We start from the raw sequence: 11,760 nt of genomic DNA on the forward strand, positions 1-11,760 counted from the left end.
AGGAGCGGGGGGAGTGATCGGGTGGGGTCACGCCCATGCTTGCCCCATGCTTCTGCGGTGGTGGGGTGGGGCGTTGTACGTTGCGAAAAGTAACAGCGTGTGATCGCGTGGCCCCACCCTAAGTTTTACCATTGTCGCTATTTTTGCTCGTGTTCCGCTTGCTTCTTTTTTTTTTTTACACTCCTTTCTTGAAAAAATTACTAATTCCGTACATCACCTGAAAGAATCATCGCTCCCCCTAAAATTTCTCTCGTGTAATTAGCCGCGCCCGTTAAATTCGAAGGGATAAATGATTTACTTTGCTAGAAACGATGCGAATTTTCTGGAGTGCTTATTAGACAACGAAATGCGGCGCTGATTTTCCATTTTGAGACATGGTTGATCGATTAAGTCGTGGATTAATAGAATTCAAATTCTCAAATCGAAGCTGGAGCGACTATCTGCTTCCCCCTTATCTCTTATTCAACTGATTAATCTATCCTTTTACTCGAAACAATACAGATATGGTCAATCGGTCCCACGCTTTATAGCACTTACGTGATCTTATCGAATACCGAAGATATCTTGCTTGGATCCTCTCCCATGATCTATTTGGAGAAGTTGAATGTCAATCCGTGTCAAACTAACATGGTGCAAACGACGAATGGATTCATGCTCTTTCGATTCATTTGAAAATAATGCGAAAAATTTTAAATTGAGAAGAAGAAAAATACGTGAAAATACTTCGATATTCATTTTTATTACCCGTTTTTCAATTTTTGCTGAATTTAATTTAATTTTGCAATTTGAAATTTCACATTTTGGAGGGGGTTACTTCGAAGAACAAGATCCCCCACCTCCGGGGATAAAGCCAAAAAATCATCTGGAAAATTCGGAGGAGTGGAGCAGGATCCACGTGAACTTGAAAGACTCACGGCAAGGTCTCGCCTCGCCCGGCAAAGGCGAGGCCGACCTCACCATCGCCTGGGTCGAGGCGACGGCTAGGTCGGCCTCGCCTTTGCTGGGCGAGGCAACCTCGCCCGGCCGAGGTCGGCCTGGCGCAAGGCCTCGCCCGCCGGGGGCCGCCGAGGCTTGCCCTCGCCGTGGCCGGTAGGGTGAGCTTTGCCGAGGCCGGCGAGGTCGTCCTCGCCGGCCCTCCCCTCTGGCCGGTCGCCGGTAGCCGGACCGGCGATCGGGAAAAAGTTAGGAAAAAAAAAGATTAAAAAGATTAAAAAAATTCGAAAAAAAAAGCCACATAATTTCCATGTGTACAAATCAGATCATTTTTTTTAAATATAAATAAATACAATATAAATTTTATTTTTCTAAAAAAGTACACGTCAGAGAACTAAACGGTGTCGTTTTTGGTTTTTAATGCTGACTGGACCTCTCCGGCGAGCCATGGACCTCTCCGGCGAGCCATGTCAGTGCCACGTAGGATTTCCGGCAAGCTGTGTCAGCATTGGCACTAAAGTGATCGTTTTTCAAAAAAGTTGACACCAAAATGATCCGAAAAAAAGTTATGGCACCAAAGTGATCTCCATACACAACTCATGATACTTCTGGTATCCTTTTGCCATTTTTTTAGTAATCTTTTCAAGGGAAAGGACATCACAATTATAAGTGTTATTTCACGTTGAATTTTTTATACTTGAATGAACGTTCTTAAAAAGTCATGCACTTAAATGATTAGTTGAAAGTTATGATACTTTAAGTGAACTTTTTTTTAAAAAAAAAGTTACAATAAGTAGTCGAAAAATAAGTTATGACACTCAAGTGAGATAAGTTATGCCAATTCAGTCCTAACCATCAAGTCATCAAAAGTTATTACAATCAAGTCATCGGTTATGGCACTTATAAACTTTTTTTTAGAAGTTATAATGTTGTGGTCAAAAAATAAGTTACGGAATGCCAAGTGAGACAAGTTATGGCAACACCCCGACAGTTAAGCATGGCTAGCCCACAACAGCCCCAACGAGCTACTGCATTGCCGCTCCACCCGTCGACTCCTAGCTACATCCCTGCAATCCTCGTCAGCTACCATCTTAGCTCGGCAGGCAAGCTTCAGACTGGCTCCGACTGTAACGACCTAGTCCGACGAGGGCAGGGAGTGGTCGCCGGGGCCAGAGGGCCTAGACAAAGAGCGGCTCTTGACAGGTTTCTAGAATGGCGAATGGGGCATGAATAAATCGAATTATGCATCGAACAGGAGGAGAGCGATTCTGTAATGTATATGTGAAAACTAAAAATAATTCACAGCGGTGCCTTTTGATGTAATGGCAAGTTTTGTTTTGGAACTACAAAGTTAAGCGAACCCAGCTTAAAGCATTACCAGGATAGGTAACCTCTTGAGAAAGTGTATGCTTGTCAAATGACAAAGCCGTGAGACTCAATATGAGATGGGTCAAAGTGGATAATACTTTGAGTGAGTTAATCGAGAGATGTCAGAATATGGTATTAGAGTGGGACTCCCTCTAGTAGGTGTGTGGTTCAATAATCCAGGGATGTCACACCGACACCGCACCTTTGCCCTTGCTCAGCTGCGGATGTCATTCGATTTTTCAGCCTTCCCGATGCTTTCCTTGCGGGTTTCATAGCGCTCCATCAGCTACCATCGAATCTCGTCACCCTAGAGCCCCCTCGCTGAGCCTATTAGCCTTCACCGCTGTCCCTGCAGCCCTTGTGGTGTCCCTAACCATCCCCACGAGCTCCACAGTCTCGCGATGTCCTTGTGAGCGTCCATGCAAGCCCAAATGTCCCTTGCTAGTGCTTGTTTTCCCTACTCGTTGGTCCTCAATTGCGTTGGCCGCACCACCTCGACGGTGATTCACCTTGTAAGCCGACGTCTCATCTACTTGACGGCCACGATTCCGCCTCGCGTTGGTCATCACCAAGTTAAATCCTAAACTAAGGTAGGAGCGAGGTTGGTAATTGGGATATGTGCACCAGAAGTATTAAAACTTGTCGCGAAGGTGTAATTGAGTCTTAAAACTTATAAAAAGTGCAATTGAGTCATGAAATTTGTCAAGTTGGGGCAATCAAATACTTCCGTTAAAACTTCCTACCAATTCTAATTTGAGTTGTTTAGCCACATGAACTTTTGTCGCATTTAATCTTCTTAGATAACCACTGGGTTTGCCCCAGTGGTCACTCTTTCTACTTGGGAAGGAAGAGGTAGAGAGTTCAATTTCCCACCTTTTCGGGGGTGGGGGTGGGAACGTTTACTTTTAGCTGTGAGTTTTGACTCCTACGCAATGCAAGAAACAGGGCAAAAGTTTGATGGTAAGTTGAGAGTTAAAATATGACAGATAAAAAAAAAAAATTCTCAAATGATGAGTCATGTAATTAATATATTAGGATTGTTTGATTTCTTGCTATTGTAAAGAGGATCGACAGTTTCAATGCACCGGCAGGAAAGCCATCCTTTTTGGCCGGCCATCAGGTTCTTAGAACTGCTTCAAGAAGATGAAATGGCTTTCGACAATCTTTATTTCGTAGCCTTTCAAATGATGGATGCCCTATGCCAAAAAAAATAAAAATGATGGATGCCCAACCGCTAGCAAAGCGTGCGTCATATATGGAATTTAATGTAAGTTACCAAAGATAATTAAGTTCCTTATGTTAATTTACCTAGTTACTATTATGAGATACTGTTGAAGCTTTCCTCTTTCGACTATCGAAACATCTTCAAACACTTCTCTTTTATCTATATTTTCTTGTCAGGATGTCTTGAAATCAACAAGAACGCAGCTGGAGCGTGAGCTCTCGCTTGAAGTTGTTTCTAGCATTAGGGACTTACCTGCATACAATCTGCTAAAGTTGTAACTTATCACATCTCATGTTCGGTATCTTCTTCATGTTGTAATTATAGGTTCTAATGGCATAGCATTAGGGGTGCGTCTCTTGAGTTAACGTGACTCTTTGTTTGCTGCAGTTTCTAAATTTAATATAACTGTTAATTGTGGGTTAATGGCTCTACTAATGTGAGCATAACCGATGTAACAGCCTGAATTTCGATGTAATTCCGGGATCAATAAAATTGACAATATTTCGCATTTCATTTTAGTAAGTCTCGCCCAGAGCTGATCACTCTCGGGATACTAACCAATAGGGTATGGCTAATTAGAAAGCGGTACGTGGACCAAGGACCCGATCGCGAAGCGGACACCGATCACGAGAAATGATGAGAGAATATTATGAATCAATGTGGATCGATCTTAGGAAAGGTAACGGACTTTGTTTGGCCAAGGCCAACGATGTACAATCGGATCGCAGGTGATTCTGCACGACCGAGAGTACACGTGGTCAACCAGTCCTGAACTTAAATCGGACGATCGTGACATCTGGAACTAGTGATAATTTCTCATTCTCTCAATGATCAGGACCGTCATGACTCGGATAACCCTAGGTCGATACGCGTAACCTCTAAACAGCCGCCCGTTAGTGAGAGACCCTGAAATTGGAAATCGAGCGAGTTTTGATCACGAAATTGGGCCCGGATTTCGATGTCGAATTTCGATGGCTTAAGAGACTATTCTTGGAAATCTGACGTCATATTATGCTGGCCACGCATATTTTGAGTTAATACAGTTGAAAATTGGAATTTCGGTCCGGAGGTGAAAATTTACGATTTTGCCCCTCGGGACGCCAGCGTTGCTTTTCGAGGCCAAATGAGGTTATTTTTCGAGGCCGACGCCATTTTTGGGTGGCCACGCATACCAGGAGTCGTTATGGCCAAAAATTGGAATTTCGACAAAAATTGGAAAAATAATATTATTTTATTCCTGGAACTTCGTAGTCGATTTTCGAGGGCTTAGAAAGTGAATTTCGCGATTCCGACGCCATATTATGTTGGCCACGCACGTGGAGGGTTGGTACGGGTGAAAATTGGAATTTCGCCCCGGGACCGGAAAAATGACCATTTTGCCCCTGGGCTATGTTCGGGTCCGAATTTTTGGGAAATTATTTGGGATATTTAAGAGTGCTTATCAGCTGCATTATTGGACCAAAAGACCATTTTTCCCCTCAATTATTGGATAGGATTTGTTTAGAACCGTTAGATTAGGGGCATTTTGGTCCGAACCGTTGGATTAGCGACACGTGGCACTTGTGGGCTGACTTATTTGACCAGCTGACCACTCTTTCTCTCTCCTCTCCCCCTCATTCGGCAGAAGCACCACAGATCAGCCCCCACCAACAGCTTCTCCCTCTTTTTCTCTCATTTTTCTCTCTCGGCTTGGCTTGCCGGAGCTCGCCGCCGGTCACCGGAGCACCGCCGCCGGCCGCCGTGCCTTGCCGCCGACCACCTCAGCCCCCAGCCTCAGCCTCACCCTTGTCCGGCCCCTTTCTCTCTCAATTTCTCTCTCTTTCTTCCTCTTTTTCTCTCTTTCCCGTCCGGCAAAAAGGGCCGCCGGAGCTTCGCCGAAGCTCCGATCGCCGTCCGTCGCCACCCAGGCCCGCCCGGCCTGGCCAGTGCGTCATTGTTCATCGGGCGCCGTACGGTGTCCGTACGGTCGGCACAGTATGTGATCCGTACGCCGCCGTCCGTACATCCGGCCGTGGCCGTCACCGCCGTCTCGCCGGCCACCTGTTTTCGCCGTCCGTACAGGTCCGTACCGTCCCGTGAACAGTGCGTCCGTACCGCCGTGAATAGTCGCGCCGGGGATTCCGCCGCCGGTTTCACTGTTCATTAGTGATCGGCCGCCGTTCCCCGTCGCCGTGGTCCAGAAATTAAGTGAGTAAAATTCCTAAACCCGGATTAGGACTGATAGTGCGTTTTTCTGGACTGGTTTAGGTATTATCGGTGCATTTTGGACTGGCTTAGGTAGTATCATTGTATATTTCAGACTGGGATGAGGACCGATTGATAGAAATTATTATCGGAAAAATTTAGTGGATTAATGAGAATTATTTGGGGAGATTAATTGGATTAAATGACCAATTTAGGAGCCCATTGAAAAATTACCGGGTATGTCCCGGTTGACTGGTTGTACATGATTTGTGCTTAATTGGGATTGATTTCGTACTACCATGTCGCATGTCGTGTGGCTAAATTATGCGGAGTGCAATTAGTCAATGATTGGTTTGAAATTAATTATTGAATTGTGAATCGCACGTTGGGCCACACGGTATTAATTGGGCCAATTGAGCACGTGTTGTGATATTGAGTGATTGAATTTCATTGGTGCTCATGGTGCATTGCATCGCATAACATGGACACGCATTATGTATGCCTAGAGTGAGGCATGTGGTGGAATTATGCGAGAATGCGTGCCTGCCATGAGTGTGTGATCACCTAAAATACCCCGAAGCGTCATATGCTGGGTTCAGATAATAATGAGTTGTGGGATCACCTAAGGACTTTTGGGTCATGTCCTTCGGGTCGATACCGTCCTCGTGCACTTTGAAGCAGGACGATGCCCGGTACGTCCGGAAGACGACCATCCTCATGCACTTTGAAGCAGACTCTGGTTCGTAAGGAGATCGGTGTTGCGCCTCATGCACTTTGAAGCAGGCTAGAGACACTGGGCCAGATCGGTTGCTGCGCCTCATGCACTTTGAAGCAGGCTAGACGCACCGGGCCGTGAATGTTGTTGACTCGAGTCGTCGTAATAAATAATAAATAATAAATTGGGCGATTGCCAGTGTGGGCCAGTGGGCCGGGAAATGCGCGTGACATGTCGATGACATTTGCAGGCATGAACATGCATGGACTGGCATGCGAGTGTGTGAGACTCGGTGCATGAGCATGTGATTGGCGTACGTGTGATAATATGTGCCACGTACGTGCCGTGACTATTATATGTTGATCTGTCTAACCTGCAGGGTCAGAGAATGGTTTGATTATTGTTGTATTGTGATTTAAATATTTGTTTCCGGTCAGGAGATTGCATGCTAGCCTAGCCTAGGTTTAGGGGTTGAACTCACTGAGATTCGTCTCACGGTTGTGTAAACCGAAACTTTTCAGACCCCCAGCCGTAAAGATGTCTCCGAGGAGTTGCCAGATGATTCTACCGAGTCGTTCGACCCTGACTGGGAGCCTTAGAGCAGGCCGGTACCCTGGGAAGCGAAGATCGTCTCTTTTTGAATAGCATTCATATCCTAGTTAGCCTAACCACCTGTGCCACTTACCCTTTTTGATATAGTGGCAGTTAAATACTGATATTGAGGTTTTTGGAGTTGTACAAATGGATAGTGTAAAAAGGTTTTACTATAACAGTACAAGTGTATATTCTTGTTTGATAGCTATTCTACCTTGGTCTCACGTGTGTTGTTTTGTACGGGTGTATATATATATATATTTATATACGTTGTTTCCGCATGTGACTTATCTCTGATTGGGCGTTGGGTCGGCGATGCATCCTGGGAGCGTTGCATCACAAACGACCGGAGATGAGATACTCGCGCTTCGTGGGGTATGGGTCGTGACATCCCCATTTGAATTGGTATCAGAGCAAGGTCAGCTCGGTTCAATCTGGTCGAAGCCTGGAGTGATAAGGAGCGATGAGACCATGGGTAGCCAGTAGGGTGAACTTGTGTGCTACATGCATCTCCTGACAGTTGTGTTTGATTGAGTGCTTACTGGTATAACCCGTAAAGTGCAGGTACGGCAGGACCTGAGGTGAGTATGCGATCCCTTGGGTGATGAGTTGGCTAGTTTTTATTAAGCAGCATGCTGATTGCTTAATTGTGGTTTGATACCTGCCTAGGACTTAGACTGGGATAGATTGGTTTAAGTCTTTAATTCCTTGATAGAATTATAGCAGGTAGTTGTATAGCCGGGTAGCAAGATGAGTAGAAGAAAGGGTAAGAAGCCCCAAGGTCAGCCTAGTTCAGAAGGCCAAGAGGGCCGAGACCGCCGACTAGAGGATATCATTCAAACTCCAAGCAGGAGAAGGGGAAAGGAGCCCCAAGCCTAGGCTAGCGAGGGAGCCCGTGAGGTTAGAGATCCGAGGTTTGATGATGTGATGAACACTTTGCGAGAGATAGGACGTGTTATGGGTATGCAAGCGCATGAGAGGGCTGCAGCTTACGCGCAGGCTGCTGAGGCTGCGCCGATTGCTGGCAATGAAGGAAATCAAGCCCAGCAAGGGCAGGCCCAGCCAACGATAGCCCGACAGATGCCTCAATTGGTGGAGCAATTTCTGAAGATGAAGCCGCCAAAGTTCAATGGTAAAGGTGACCCCGAAGCTGCCCCAGATTGGGTAGAGGAATTAGAAAAGACATTTGAGGTATTGGGGTGCACCGACACAGAGAAAGTGACGCTGGCGGCATATCAGTTGCAGAGCAGTGCGAATGATTGGTGGAAAGCCACCAGGGATAGCGTATTCCCGAAAGGTACATAATTAAATTGGGCAGTGTTTGTTGAAAGTTTTTATGGAAAGTACTTTTCGGAAGTCACCCAAGAGAAGAAGTTGATGGAGTTCATGCGACTGCGCCAAGGTCAGATGACCGTTGATCAGTATGAAAGAGAATTTGCAAGATTGGCCAAGTTCGCACCGACTATGGTTGAGAACCCGAGGGACAAAGCTCGGAGATTCCGGGATGGTTTGAAGCCGGATCTCCGGAGCCAGATTGTATCGCACAATATCAAGGATTTCGGGGAAATGTATGAGCGGGCACAGATTATAGAGCGGGATCAGCAAGAAAGAGCAGCCGCTTCTGGATCGCGGTTTGCTCAGATCAGAGACAACCGCCGTATGGAGAAGAGACCTATGACAGGAAACAGGCGGTTTGTTCCACCCGCTAGACGGACAATAGGAAAGCCGAATCCCCAGCCAAGTAGATTTGGGGCATGTTTTAAATGTGGGAGCATGGAGCATCAGATTCGCGATTGCCCACAGATGCAACCCTCAGGACCGCCCAGACTACCACCGCCACGAATTGGAAACTAGGCTAGACTTCCCCCACCGGCTAATCAAGGACGACCGCCAGCTCAAGGAAGGGTTTATGCCATGGCGCGCAGAGAAGCTGAGAATGCACCGGGCGTGGTCACAGGTACGATTTCCTTATGTGATCATGCCGCTTATGCATTGTTTGATCCGGGGGCGACCCACTCTTTCATTTCAGAGCAGTTTATTAAGTTGGTTGGTCTGAAACCGGTATTGCTTGAGAATGTGCTTTGCGTGTCGACACCTATGAATGATAGGGTGTTAGTTTCTTTTGGATGCCCTAGCTGTAAGATAATTATTAGGGGTAAGGAAGAACGTATCGACTTGGCAGTATTAGCCATGTTCGATTTCGATGTGATCATTGGAATGGACTGGTTAGTCCGACAGAAAGCTGTATTGGATTGCAGCGATAGGACGATCCAATTTAATCCGGATGGATGTCCTAGTTTTGTATTTCAGGGAAACCGAGGAGGAACCTCGATCCCTTGGATTTCCTCACTTGAGGTGAGCAAGTTGTTGGATGATGGGTGTGAAGGATATCTGGTAAATGTAGTGGATCCGACAGTGGCGGAACCTAAGTTGGAGGATATACCCGTAGTATGCGATTTCCTCGAAGTCTTTCCTGAGGAATTACCTGGTTTACCGCCCGAGCGAGAAGTGGAATTTGTGATAGAGTTGGCACCAGAAACTGAACCGATCTCTAAGGCACCATATCGGATGTCGTTATCTGAATTGAAGGAACTGAAGGTACAGATACAGGAATTGCTGGACAAAGGTTTCATTTGCCCTAGTGCGTCTCCATGGGGAGCGCCAGTCCTGTTTGTGAGAAAGAAAGATGGAACAATGAGGTTGTGTATAGACTACCGGCAGCTGAACCAAGTGACAGTAAAGAATAAGTATCAACTGCCGAGGATTGATGATTTGTTTGACCAGTTACAAGGAGCCTCAGTATTTTCTAAGATAGATTTGAGGACCGGGTACCATCAACTGAAGATCAGAAACGAGGATATCTCTAAGACTGCTTTTAGGACCAGGTACGGGCATTATGAGTTTTTGGTTATGCCCTTTGGACTAACGAACGCCCTAGCTGCTTTCATGGATTTAATGAACCGGGTGTTCAAAGAATTCCTAGATCAGTTCGTGATAGTTTTTATCGATGATATTCTGGTATACTCTAAGAGCCCTGAGGAGCATGAAGTACACTTGGCTGTAGTGCTACGGACCTTAAGGGAACACGCGTTGTATGCCAAGTTCAGTAAATGTGAGTTTTGGCTCAGCCGAGTAGGGTTTCTTGGACACATAGTTTCTGGAGATGGAATTTCTGTAGACCCAGCTAAGATCGAGGCAGTAATGAAGTGGCCTAGACCGACCTCGGTGACCGAGATCCGGAGTTTCTTAGGATTAGCTGGCTATTATCGACGTTTTGTAGAAGGATTCTCGTCGATAGCCATGCCGTTGACGCGATTGCTGAAGAAGGAATCTAAGTTCGTGTGGGATGATAAATGTGAGAGAAGTTTTCAAGAGCTGAAGCATAGATTGACAACAACTCCCGTGTTGACCATTCCATCTGGACCAGGAGGATTTGAGGTTTATAGCGATGCGTCACTAAGAGGACTCGGTTGTGTCCTGATGCAGCATGGAACAGTGGTAGCGTATGCGTCGCGTCAGTTAAGGCCTCATGAGATGAATTACCCGATGCACGATTTGGAATTAGCTGCAATCGTTTTCGCCCTCAAAATTTGGAGACACTATTTGTGCGGAGAGAAATTCCAAATTTATACCGACCATCAAAGCCTCAAGTACCTATTTTCGCAGAAAGAGTTAAATATGAGGCAGCGCCGATGGATGGAACTTTTAAAGGATTATGATTGCGACATTTTGTATCACCCTGGTAAGGCGAATCGAGTTGCAGATGCCTTAAGTCGCAAGTCTAGTATGGCGCACCTAGTGGTCAAGGAGTGGACACTATTGGAAAGACTCAGGGATTCAGAGTTCAAATTTGAAGTGAGTCAGATGTCCAGTCTGCTGGCTGCGTTGAGGATCGAACCGGAGATTCAAACAAAAATCAAGGAACTTCAGTCTACTGATCAGGAAATTCAAAAGATCGTTGGATTGGATGCTGCTCAGAGGAGGTCAGATTTTCAAGTGAGTGAGAATGGAATTTTAAAGTTCCGAGAAAGGATGTGCGTGCCTGATGATACAGAACTCAAAGAAGAGATTTTGTCAGAGGCTCATAGGAGCAATTATAGTATCCATCCAGGCAGCACGAAAATGTATCAGAATCTGCGGCAACATTATTGGTGGAACGGAATAAAAGCGGATGTGGCCAAGCATGTGGCCAAGTGTTTGACGTGCCAGCAAGTAAAAGCTCAGCATTGCAAGCCAGGTGGCTTATTAAGACCGTTAGAGATCCCCGAGTGGAAATGGGAGCACATCACGATGGATTTCGTGACGAGTTTGCCACGAAGTCAGAGAGGGCATGATTCAATATGGGTAATAGTGGATCGCTTAACTAAGTTAGCGTACTTCCTGGCAGTGCGGAAGGACTTTGAGCTGGAAAGATATGCCGAATTGTATGTGAGGCAAATAGTACGTCTTCATGGGGTACCAGTGACGATCACGTCGGATCGAGATCCGAGGTTTACAGCGAATTTTTGGAAAAGTCTGCAAAAGGCCTTGGGCACCAAGTTACAGTTCAGTACGGCTTATCATCCGCAGACTGATGGCCAATCGGAAAGAACGATTTAGACCTTAGAGGATATGCTGAGAGCTTGTGTAGTGGATTTTCAGGGCAAATGGGAGGAACAGCTGCATTTAGTGAAATTTGCCTACAATAACAGCTATCAGCAGAACATTCAGATGGCACCGTTTGAAGCCTTATATGGTAGGG

The sequence above is a fragment of the Syzygium oleosum genome, unplaced genomic scaffold (genome assembly GCF_021117445.2).
Source record: "Syzygium oleosum isolate NSW1041296 unplaced genomic scaffold, Sole_v2.1 Sole_v2.23, whole genome shotgun sequence".
Lineage (NCBI taxonomy): Eukaryota > Viridiplantae > Streptophyta > Magnoliopsida > Myrtales > Myrtaceae > Syzygium > Syzygium oleosum.